This window comes from Balaenoptera musculus, chromosome X (genome assembly GCF_009873245.2).
Source record: "Balaenoptera musculus isolate JJ_BM4_2016_0621 chromosome X, mBalMus1.pri.v3, whole genome shotgun sequence".
Classification (NCBI taxonomy): Eukaryota; Metazoa; Chordata; class Mammalia; order Artiodactyla; family Balaenopteridae; genus Balaenoptera; species Balaenoptera musculus.
This window is the reverse complement of record NC_045806.1, coordinates 53,902,764-53,915,665: the sequence shown is the minus strand read 5'-3', so window position 1 is coordinate 53,915,665 and position 12,902 is coordinate 53,902,764. Positions and strand designations below refer to the sequence as shown.

Below are 12,902 nucleotides of genomic sequence, written 5' to 3'. Positions count from 1 at the left end.
CCCCCCAGCCTGAGCCTGTGCATCCCTTCATCGCACCCCTTTCTTTCTCCAAGTCTTTGGTATTTTTTCTCTCATTTACTTCTGTGCTTTACTTTATGGGATAGACTGAGATTTTAAGGAGGCTTCTTTTGGCAGAGTAAGAATGTTTGTGGTAGGGAAAAGGAATAAAAATTGAAGAACAATTGCTATTTGATATCAGGGAAAAAGCCCACAAATTTAGCTATAGCTCAGCTTTCCTCTCTCTTCACTCAGTCTAAAATTTACATAACAGTCACATCTATTGTAGTAGGTTATTTTTTGTAGGAGATTCACTGTAACCAGGTTAGCAAAATTTTCTTTTCCTTCCTCTCCCCTTTTCTTTTTCCTTCCCTCCCTCCCTCTTTCTCTTCCCTTTGTCAAAGGACTCTGAAATAGTGGGCTTGAAGGAACTGTTAAAAATCACCCCAGGAAAACACTTTCATTCCAAGGATGAGTTCTGGGGAGGTGACTTGCCTGAAGAACACTGAATTGGAGGCACCTTAAGGAAGAAAAACTACCATTTAATAGACACTTACTATGAGCAAGGTCTGTGTGAGGGGGTTTACATATGCTATTTAAATAAATCGCCTTGGCAATGCTTTGAGGTAGGTACTGTCATCACTTTCACTCAACAATGAAAAAACTAAGGCCTCTAGGCCAATACCCTTTCTACCATACTGCAGGATTTTATTTGTATAAATAGAACACATAATTTGCTAACAGCTTCTTTCTGCTGCAAACTGAGGACTGTAATATGTGCACAGAACGGATGCTGCTTTGATGATTGCCATATAGCCTTTGGGTGTCAACTCCTAGAAGGCAGGCCCTGTACCCAATTCCATTGGGTTCATTTCCAGTGCTGTGGGTATTCTAGACCTGGGACACCCCCACAGTATCAGTGCTGCTGCAATCCTCAAGACTACAGGCAGACCTCAGAGATATTGTGGGTGTGGTTCCAGACTACTGCAATAAAGTGAATATGCCATTAAAGGGAGTCACATGAATTTTTGGTTTCCCAGTGCATATAAAGGTTACATTTACACTCTACTATATAATACCTATTTATTTATGTATTATAAATAACATATAATAACATAAAGTAATAATAAACTAAAACCTAATATAAAACATAATAATGTAAAATAAAAATCCATCCCATTTGATTAGCTTACAAAAGTTAATAAGAATCTTGTACAAATTAAGTATAACAGGGATTACTATATACCCCATTATACAGCTGAAGAAACTGATGCTCATTAAAATGAAATTGACCTGCATGGCATCACACAGTTTATTTGTTCCATATCATAGTCCATAAGGCTATGAATCTTACATACTGGAAAGAATTTTAAACACTGGTCACACCACCCCTACTTCTCCATAAAAAGCTTGAATCCCCTCTATAGCATCCCTGCCCCACCTTTTCTTGAATTGCAGCCCACTTCATTTCTGGACTCTGTTATGAGGCTCTTACTTCCAGGAAACTCAGTGTCTGTCTCCTTGTAGCTTTGACCCATTGGTAATAATACATAATAATTATGTATTATTAAAAATAGATAATCTTTGATCTGTAAAGGACTTTAAAAGCCTTCTAATAAAATGTCCCAAAGTAGTGCTTGACTCTTCAGTTATGAAAATGGCCTCAAGGTATTGAAATGACATGCCCCAAATCACAGGAAACTGGTAGAGCCAGCACAAGATCTACCAAATGCATCCAATGGAGACATGTTGTGGGTGGGTGTAGTCTCAAGACTGAGCACTCTGAGGATGTTAAGTATCTTTGTTGATTGTCTAGTAAGTGTATGGCCTTCTCAGTTGACAAAAGAACTGTGTAAATGGGATCTGGGCCTGCTCCAAGATGGTCCTAGAAGGTCCTCTGTTCCCATGCTGTAGCCAAGGTGACTGAATAATTAACATAGAGATCACAAACTACAATCCATCTTCTCCTCCTCAGATTCTACAAACATTACACCTGGCTCTTTGACACTGTTGACCTCCAACAGCAAAATTTTATCAACAACCTATAATCAGTCTCACAAAAAATGTCATTGTGAAAACTCTGGCAAAATATAAAAACCCCTCTCACATGCTGAAGGAGGTAAGTCCAAACTGTAGAACTACAAACAGATCGCACATTTAAATAGTTGATAGCTCTCTTATTAGAACAGCTCAAACCCTTTATTCCTGTGAAAGGTCACATAATGAGCTGATATGAGGTCCTCTGCATGCCAGCTGGCTCTGAAATTCTTGACTGCCTGATAGTGTTCTGCATTTTTCTTCATGGGTCCTATTCTTCCATCATAAACCTTAAGTCTGATTCAAAGCTCCAGCAGAAACAAAGGTCACAGGACAGCCTTCAGATATTTTCTCCAGAGACTCCCCATTTCTATTGTTTTCTGTCAGCCCCGTTGGTGCTGCCATGCAGTATGAGCTGAGGTCAACGTCTGATTAGGCTTCTTTCAATTTGTTCATTGTGAAAAATCCTATTTGGAGCAGAGGGGGTAAAGTAGGGGAGTTACCCACCATCTGTGGCACCACATCATGCAAATGAGAAGAGGGTCAAGTCATCATCTTTATTATGCACCTATAGAGAAGATTAAAGAAGTAGGACTTCTCATACTTCATAAATAGAGTGTTAGTGCAGGGCCTATATAAACAAAACTAAAAACAAAAAAACAAAACAAAACACCTTTATTGAGGTATGTAAAAGAAGACCGGAATTAAATGGAAAGATGTACAGTGTTCCTGGATGGGAAGATGCAATACTGCAAGGATGCCAGGTTTTCCCCCAGTGAAATCTATAAATTTAAACCAACCCAAACAAAATTTTGGCAACATTATCCCAAAGTTTATCTAAAGGAATAAAATGTGTGATATTGCCAAGATATTTTTGAAAAAGAAGAGTAATGAGACTTTTCCTACTAGACATTTAAAGTATTATAACGCCATAATGATTACAACAGTTTGGTATTGACTCAGCATAGATCTATCAGTGCAAGAGACCAGAAAAGCCAAAAACAGACTCTGCACATGTAATATGTCATTCTAAATCAGTAAAGAAAGGATGATTTATTCATTAAATGGTGTCAGAACAACTTGTTATTCATTTAGAAAAGATAATAAAGTTAAATTACTAGTTGAAACCAAAATAAATTCCAGATGGATTAAATATGTCAATAAAAAAAAAAACAAAAAGGAATTATTGAAATATTGTTAGATATTGAAATATTGTAGGTGAACATTTTTTAATTTTTGAATGTCCAAAAAGGATTTTTAAAACATGGCAATAAAGAATATATAAGGGAAAATTCTGACAGACTCGACTGGAAAAAATTTAAACTTTCTTATGTGAAACAAACATAATAATACAATTTAAAGACAATCATGAACTAAAAAATACATATCAGTATCAAGTATGTAAAAGCAGTGATCAATTTCCTTGACATATAAAGATGAACAATACAACAGAAAGATGGGCAACAGACATGAACAGGCAATTAAAAGAAGAACCACAAAAGATCAGTAAGCATATGAAAATTGTGCAATTTCAATTTTATTAATAATTATAGAAATACAGTTTAAATAAGATATTTTCACAAGGAAGACTGGTAAAAATTTAATACTAATTACTGGTGAAAAGGTATTGTTAGTGGGTGTGTAAACTTTTTAGAGAGCAATTTTGCCATATACCTAAAAAAATTAAATTCACATAAATTTCAACCAGCAATTCCACTTTTGGAATATTTTATAAGAAGATAATAAGTTAAGCACAAAAAAGTAGTTCAATGTAGCATTATTTAAACAGGGAATGCAGTCAGCCCTTCGTAGTCATGTGTTTCACATCCGTGGATTCAACCAACCATGGATCGAAATTTCAACTGTATTCATTCTATTATGCCAGTTTATTTTTATTATTTATTTATTTGTTTGTTATTCATAGTTATTTTCTCTTTTTCATTGCACTATAGTGACATACAGAATTATATTAGTTTCAGTTGTACAACATAGTGATTTGACGTTTATATACTTTAGGATTTAATCACCATGATAAGCCTAGTAACCATCTGTCATCATACAAAGTTATTACAATATTATTGATTATATTCCCTCTGCTGTACATCAGAGCCCTGTGACTTATTTTATAATTGGAAGCTTTTATCTCTTAATCCCCTTCACCTATTTCTCCCAACCCCTCACCCTCCTCGCCTCTGGTGACTACCAGTTTGCTCTCTGAATTTATGAGTCTGTTTTGTTTTTTCATTTGTTTTAAAAAATCCACATATAAGTGAAATCATATGGTATTTACCTTTCTCTGTCTCACTTAATTCACTTAGTATAATACCCACAGTATATATACACCACATCTTCTTTATCCATTCTTCTATTGATGGACGCTTAGGTTGCTTCCATATCTTGGCTATTGTAAATGATGCTGCAATGAACATAGGGATACATATAATCTTTTTGAATTAGTGTTTTCATTTTCTTCAGATAAATGCCCAGAAGTGGAACTGCTGGATCATATGGTAGTTCTATTTTTAATTTTTTGAGGACCACCCATACTGTTTTCCATAATGGCTGCACCAATTTACAATCCCACCAATAGTGCATGAGGGTTCCCTTTTCTCCACATCCTCTCCAACACTTGTTTTTTGTTTTTATTTTAATAGATCTTTATTGGAGTATAGTTGCTTCACAGTACTGTGTTAGTTTCTGTTGTACAACAAAGTGTTTCAGGCATATGCATACATATATCCCCATATCCCCTCCCTCTTGATCCTCCCTCCCACCCTCCTTATCCCGCCCCTCTAGGTGATCACAAAGCACAGAGCTGATCTCCCTGTGCTATGCTGCTGCTTCCCACTAGCTAACTATTTTACATTTGGTAGTGTATATATGTCAATGCTACTCTCACTTCGCGCCAGCTTCCCCCTCCCCTCCGTGTCCTCAAGTCCATTCTCTATGTCTATGTCTTTATTCCTGTGCTGCCACTAGGTTCATCAGTACCGTTTTTTTTTTTTTCCTTCCATATACATGTGTTAGCATACGGTATTTGTTTTTCTCTTTCTGACTTACTTCACTCTGTATGACAGACTCTAGGTCCATCCACCTCACTACAAATAACTCAATTTCATTTCTATTTATGGCTGAGTAATATTCCATTGTTGTCTTTTTGATGATAGTCATTCTAACAGGTGTGAGGTGATATCTCACTGTGGTTTTGATTTGCATTTCTCTGATAATTAGTGATCTGCATTTCTCTGATAATTAGTGATGTTGAGCACCTTTTCATGTGCCTGTTGGCCATCTGTATGTGTTCTTCGGAAAAATGTCTATTCAGGTCCTCTGCTCATTTTTTGGGTTGTTCGGGGTTTTTTTTTTCTGTGATGTTGGCTTGTGTGAGTTCTTTTTATATTTTGGACATCAACCTCTTATCTGAAATATCATTTGTAAATATCTTCTCCCATTCTGTAGGTTGCCTTTTTGTTTTGTCGATGGTTTCCTTCACTATGCATAAGTATTTTAGTTTGATGTAGTCCCATTTGTTTATTTTTGCTTTTGTTGCTTTTGCCTGAGGAGACAGATCCAAAAAAGGATTGCTAGGACTGATATCAAAGAGTGTACTGCCTTTGTTTTCTTCTAAGAGTTTTACAGTTTCAGGTGGACTATGCCATTTTATATAAGGGACTTGAACATCCACATATTTTGGCATCCACCAGGGCTTCTGGAACCAATCCCCAGCAGATACCAAGGGACGACTGCATTGGAAAAATTTAAATGTCCAACATTAAGAGAATAATTAAATAAATTATTCTATATTCATGCAAAGGAACACTGTGCAGTCAGTGTCTTATTTTTTAACTTGGAAGGATATTAACAATATACTATTTTATTCAAAAAACAACAGTGGTGTTATCAAACAACATATTTTATTGAATCCCACTTTTAAAACTTAAGGCTTTAGAGAATATCCATTCAAGTTATTTTATTCTTTTGTGGTGAACCTTTTTTACTAATGAAACATTACATAGAGGCCTCATGTAATGTAACAGATGAAAATTAAACTTAATGTGCCTGAAGCAGGCATATGAAACTTAGAACTTCTGCTAGACCTCTCCTTTTCTCCCCTTCTCTGCAGCTTTATCACTGTGGTACACCTTAGAGAAACTCTATAGGACTCCCCAGGGCTTTGTGGAAAAGTTTAGAGACCTACGTGACTTAGCCCAACCCTCAGTATCTCCTATATCACAGATTAAGAAACTTAGACTCAGAGAATGGAAAAAACTTGCTTAAGGTCATACCATGAGTCAATGTCAAAGTAGCAACAAGAATCCATGTCTCCCTATCCCCAGTCTAGCAGTTCAGTGCTATTCTCACTTAAGATAATAGATGTAAAAATAACATAAAGCATAAAGCATTATGCAGATCTTATCTATTATTATTAAATAATAAATTCCTTGAATATCAGAAGAGGCAAGGACCTCTGCAGAGATCATCTAGTCCAACACTCTTATTTTACAGGTGAGGAAATTGAGATCCAGAAAGCAGAGTGGACTTGACCAAGGTTAAACAATGCGTCAATGACAGTGATGGAACTAAAACTCAGGTTTCCTGCCCACAATGTTCTTTGCACATTTGCTTTATTACTTCAAAATCATTTTCATATTCATTATCTTGCTGAGCCTTTCTTCAAAGTAGGGAGGGTACAGAACGTTACCCTCAATTTATGAGGAAACATGAGATACAGAGTGCCTATTGAGACCAAAGAATATAGCCCAGCTTCAATCCAGGCTACCATATGCTTTCTACTGAACCACTATAAAACCAAGCAAATATTTTATTGAATATTTGCCTCTCTCCTGACTTATTTGCCCTGTATTTTCTACATATACCCATTGCCTCTTCCTAGTGTCAAGGAAGAGTAATTCTTGACTTTCCTAGAGAAAGCAATGGAGAGAGGAGGTAACCCACTGTGCTTTGGGTACTATTACAGGTGCCTTTAAAGATGCTGACTCACTTAATTCTTGTCAAAATTCTTCCAGGTAGCTACTATTCTTATTTTAGGGTTGAGGAAAATAAGGCTCAGAGATGCTGAATGACTCACCTACAGTTACCAGCTAATAAGTGGCAGAAGCAGAATCAGAAGCCAGGTCTGTGTGACCTGTGATATAGATGCTTGTCTCTGTCAATGTGATATCTTTTCTCATATGGACCCTGACACTATATTTCAAAGAGGTAGCACAGAATAGTAAAAGATCATAGAGCAGGAAGGAGGAAGACCTGAGGACCAGCGCTGTGTTCTTACTGAATCACTATGTGACCCATATTTCTACTTCTCTTTTTCTTTTTTTCTTTTTTTTGGCTGCGTTGGGTCATAGCTATGGCACGTGGGATCTTTCGTCGCGGTGTGGGCTCTTTGTTGTGGTGCACGGGCTTCTCTCTACTTGTGGCGTGCGGGTTTTCTCTCTCTAGTTGTGGTGCGTGGGCTCTGTAGTTGTGGTGTGTGGGCTCTGTACTTTGCGGCAGGTGGGCTCTCTCATTGAGGCATGCGAGCTCAGTAGTTGTGGCACGTGGGCTTAGTTGCCCTGTGGCATGTGGGATCTTAGTTCCCTGTCCAGGGATCAAACCCATGTCCCCTGCATTGGAAGGCGGATTCTTTACCACTGGGCCACCAGGGAAGTTCCTCTACTTCTCTCTTCATCTTTTTCCCCCGATCTATAACTAGAAGGGAATATGTTAGGCATTAAGAGAATAGTAGCAGACTAAGGAAGGTAGGTTCAGAAGTCTTCTATTCACATTAGTATTTGTGATGGGAGTCTCAGAGTCCTTGAGTGTGACTCAAGGAGGGCTGAAGCCAGTCTGTATACCTATCTTGTTTTTCCAATCTCAAATCTCTTGACTTTAAGGGCTTTCTCTGAAAAACAAAGACAGTATCCTACAGAAAGAAGTAGCTAAGTGCCTCTTCCCTGAGTGACCTACATAGACTGGAAGGAGACCAAGGCCTGTTTAGGGCCATGTATCCCGTGGACATTACTTTCTCTGGGGCTGAGGCAGCCTAGAACCTCTGGCCTAATCACCCATGGGCTCTCTTCTATGAAAAGCAATCCTAAGCATTATTGATTCCTAGTATTTTTTTTTTCTCCTAGAATACTGCTCTTTGGCCTGTGGAACAGGCTAGACAACTCTAAACAACACAGTCTGTGCCCTGCCAAAGGGTACATCGTTTGTGAGAAGAACTTATAAGGTAGCTGAGTCCCTGTGATTCTAGGGCTTCAACCATTCCCCCACCTGTCCCACCTACCCAGAAACACAGATGGCCGTTAACCCAGTACCATGGATGGGCCCTCAGCTAATGCTCAACAGGAATGCTTCTTGGGAGTGGTTATAAACCCATGATCATTTTTGATTCTTTTGATGTTATAGTTAGCTCTACTGAGGGGGACAGGAATCAAGCCCACACTCCTCTTCTTGGCTTTCTGTACTTTCCACAATCTGGCCCAAGCTCCACAAAATAGAAATGTAAAGAGTACTAGACTGGCAGTCAGAACAGCAGGTGTCAAATCCCAGCTCCAAATGGCCTCAGGCAAGTATGAACCTTGATTACTCATCTAAAAAATGAGGATATAAATAATGGCATTACCTCCATCCTAGAGTTATACAAAACAAATAATATAGAATGCATGTGCAAGTGATTTGTAAAAGGGAAAATATTAGGTACATTAGATGAGTTATGTATAATGTTACTGAGTCTATCTTGTCTTCTATTTCCCTCCAAGAGCAACCTTCTTATGACTATGGTACTCTCTTCATTGGCCCCTGCCCTGGCCACAAACATTCCATCCTCTGCCTCCTGCCCCCAGTACACACACACATACACTTCTCTGTTAAAGAAAACCCTGCAGTGTTCAGTTCCAGATCACGTTCCCTAGCTACTGCAATTCATATAGACCTCCTGCTTCAAGAGGACAGCAAGTAGAAGGTGAGGCTGACAAGTTTGATGGTGGCTAGGTCATGAATAGCCTTGAATGCAATGCTATGCAGCTTAAACCTTAACACAATGAAATATTTGAATACATCATTGAATTCAACCATAGAAGATGTTTAATAACTATCCTCTGATGGTTAAAGGACAATCTTTGAGTGCATACCTACTATGTTCCAAGCACTATTCTAGGCAACCAGGGAAACAACAGTGAATAATACAATCAAAGGCCTTGCCCTCAAGTTGGGTGATCTTGGTGGAAACAGACAAGTAATAAATGAGAGATAAATAATAATTTAGATATTTTCAGATGGTGATACATATAATGAAAGAAATAACACAGAGTGCTGTGATAGAATAGGAGAGTTAATTTAGGTAGAGTGGGGAAAGATTATCTGAGGATGAGGTTTTGCGCTGAAACTTGAATAATAGCACCAGACATGCAAAGAGCCAGGGGGAAAAATTCTCAAGAGAAGTAATAGCAAATACAAAGCCTTAAAGTCATGAGTGAATTTGGTGTGTTGTTGGAACAGCAAGGTGGCCAGTGTGACTGGCATATGATAACGGAGGGGAGGTGGTAGGAAGAGGTGATTCGATGGTAGAACCAGGTAGTGCAGTGCAGTAATTCTCAACCTTGGCTGCAAGTCAGAATCACCTGGGGAGCTTTTACAAAATACTTATGCCTGGTTTCACTCCCCGTAGTTTTTATTCAATTGACTGGGGGTAAGGGTGGGCACTATGATTTTTTTTAACACTCCCCTATTGTTTCTAATGTGCAGCTAGGGGAGAGAACTGCCGATGTTGGACCTTGCCGGTGAGTTGACTGCTTATGTAGTTCTGCAGCTGACATCAGGTTAATAACAGGATGAATGTTTGACATTGAAATAGCACTTGACAATTCACAAAACTCCTTGCTTTTTTTGCTTCTCGAGAGACTAGTGAGGTTCAGTCCACTCAGATGAATAGTGTCGGGAGCACCAAACAGGTAATGTTCTTCAGATGGGATTTGGAAAGACCATCTTGGAGAAGTACAGGCTCCAACCTCACCAAGGAAAACACTATGAAGAATAGGCAGCTCACTTCTGCCAAGGTCATCTGACATTTGATCAGACCCAAATTGTATGTTCTCCAGCTGTCTACCCTTAAGTTCTGTGCAGCATTGTGCTGGAATTGGTTTGTAGTGATTCATAAATACCAATTCTGAGCATCCTCACAATTTCGCATTCAGTGCTGTCATACTGGTAGCTTGAAATTGGTCCTGATAAGAGTATCTATATCATGGAAATTAGTGAACAGTACAAATATCAAAGCTTCCTGCTGACCCCTGCCCCCTTGCAGGCAGAAACCCAGTTTATTGGCACAACACCAGTCCTGCCCTTGTGGTAGCTTTACTTCCTTCTAGTTGAGTCTGACCCCCTTGTTCTTTTCTCCACACACTTTCACCTGAGCACACCTCTGGGGTTTGGTAATATGATTAGAAGCACAGTTTATGTAGCCTCAATTATATTTTAGAAACATATTGCCATCTTCACATGCTTTACCCAATAGATGTGTTCCTGAACAGTAGTGTATAAGTCACATTTCTTTAAACTGAGCTCTCATTTGAGTGTACAGTGGGGATTGATCATTTAAAGAAACACTGTATTGAACAGTTCTGTAAGGTCAAGACAATCATTCTTTTGTAAAATTAACAGTAACTATTTCATTTATAAATTTTGTCAAATACAAATTTTGCATAGTCTTACAACCTTTGTGGAGGACAATTTGGCAAAAGCTTTCAAAATTGAAATGTACATATGCTTTGACCCAGCACATGTTTGCACATGTGTGACATGACACATATACAAGAACATTCTCTGCAACATTGTTTATAATAGCAGAACACTGGAAACAACATAAATGCTCATCAATAGATGGAGTCATACAATTCAGCCATTTAAAAATGAAGCAGTTCTGTATAAACCAAGTGGAACAATCTCTAAGATATATAGTAAAGTGGGAAAAATATGCAAAACAGCACAGAACACAAGTTGTCTGGGGAAAAATTGATATATTTTCTATATGTGTCTATAAGTGAATATACTATGTATACAAGGGCACACAAGAAACTAATAAATATTGGATGCCTCTGAAGAAGAGAACTGCATGCCTGAAGGATGGGGGGCTGGAATTATTTTTCACTCTTTAACCTTTTGTGATTTAAAAATTTTGTACCATGTGCATGTATTGTCTGCTTTAAACATAGATTTAAAATAGTCACAGCTCTGTTAGGCTTCCCTGTTGACTTGAGACAAATCACTTATACTTTCTAGGCTTCACTATCCCCATCTATACAACTAGGGGGTTAAACTCCATACTTCAGAGAGGAAACCAAAACAGGGTGTCCCCAAGCACATCCTAGTCTCCAATTTATTGATTCACCATTCACAACAGGTGTGTTTCCTGTTCACCATACTATGCAATTAAGGAAGCTGCTTTTCTAATAGGGCCAGAGAAGGTACTTCTGTTATTGACAAAAAAAAGTTAGTTAACAAATACCTACTGAAAACCCAATGGTCCAGCCCTGTGCTGAAGTCTGTAGAGGAGAAAGAGAAATTATAGCTCTTGCTCTTTAGGAGTTTGCATCTAATGGGAGATGAAATAGCAAGAATACAAAAGAGGATGAGAGAGTTATGGAATGAGGCAAGGAGGTGTAGGTCATGGCTTGACTACAGTGGCTCACTGTGAGGACATTTCTTTCTGTTGAGAAAATGATGGGGGAGCATGAGGAGGAGAATTCAGTAATCTCTCAATAAATTAATATTCATCCCAGAGATTAAGAGACTATAACATAGACTGTGAAATTTCTATTACCTGTTCTTAGCTAATTGTTAATTGGCAAAGAAGTATGGTGTGGTGGCAGGAGCAAGAACTTAGGAGTCAGAGGGATTGGGTTATGAGTCCTAGCAATGTCACTTACTAGTTATGGTAAATAGCATAAACTTGGGCAAACAGCATAAACCTCTTTGAATCTGTGTCCTCCTTTGTAAAATGGGTATCATATCATCCACTTTTGCAGAGCCATGGACATTTAAAATAACTTATGTCAAGCATCTGGCAAATTTTAGCTACTTGGTAAGCAAGAGCTGTTTGAATGGTGTGCATTCTCCTGGAATCACGTGGAATGCGGGAAGAGCTGACTAAGGCTGAAGTTACTGTTGAAATCTTTATTGTGCAGCATTCAAGGACTGTACTTAATGTTATTTATTTATCAAGTGCTCCACAATAAAGAGCTTTAATAAAATTTCTCAGATTTTTCTTCCTATATAGTTCTAAAAATAAAGGTCACCTAAGATCAAATTTGAAAACTGAAATTTAATCTGCAGCTCAAACATACCCTCATTATGCTCCCTTTCTGAGGTCTATTCTGATTTGATTTACTAAAAATTCAAAAACTACTTATCAAGATGATTATAGTGTATACCTTATCAAAACACATATTTCTTGACAAGATTAATGACGCAGGTGGGGGGGAGAAGGAGGGGCAGAGGAGGAACAGGAGGAAGAAGGGATGAAGAAGAAGGAGAAGGAGAAGAGGAAGAGGAAGAGGAGTAGAAGGGGGAAGGGAGGAGGCAGGACTAGGAGAAGAAAAAGGAAGAGATGAGAAGAAAAGAAAAAGAAAAGAAAAGGTTTATAGAACGAAAAACTCAATCCTGGGCCTCACTAAGGACCTACCGAGCTCTGTGACAGCTTCAAGAAAAGTTGAAGAAGCCATTACCACCCTCCACCAAGTGCTGCCTCACTGGGCTCAACATTACCTGTGGTGTCACCGCCACCCCTACTGAGGGTAGAAGCATTCCTGGTTGCAGGAGGGAAGATGTGAGCTTGTATCCCAATTATTTCATAGCCACCTTCTCCAAGT

The 12,902-nt window shown here is 38.5% G+C and overlaps 1 protein-coding gene across 1 annotated transcript in view; it reads right to left on the bottom strand.

Moving 5' to 3' along the window:
- Positions 1-12,902, bottom strand: part of AR (androgen receptor) — a 174,570-nt gene that overhangs the window by 38,944 nt on the left and 122,724 nt on the right. The gene's annotated exons all lie outside the window — the stretch shown is intronic.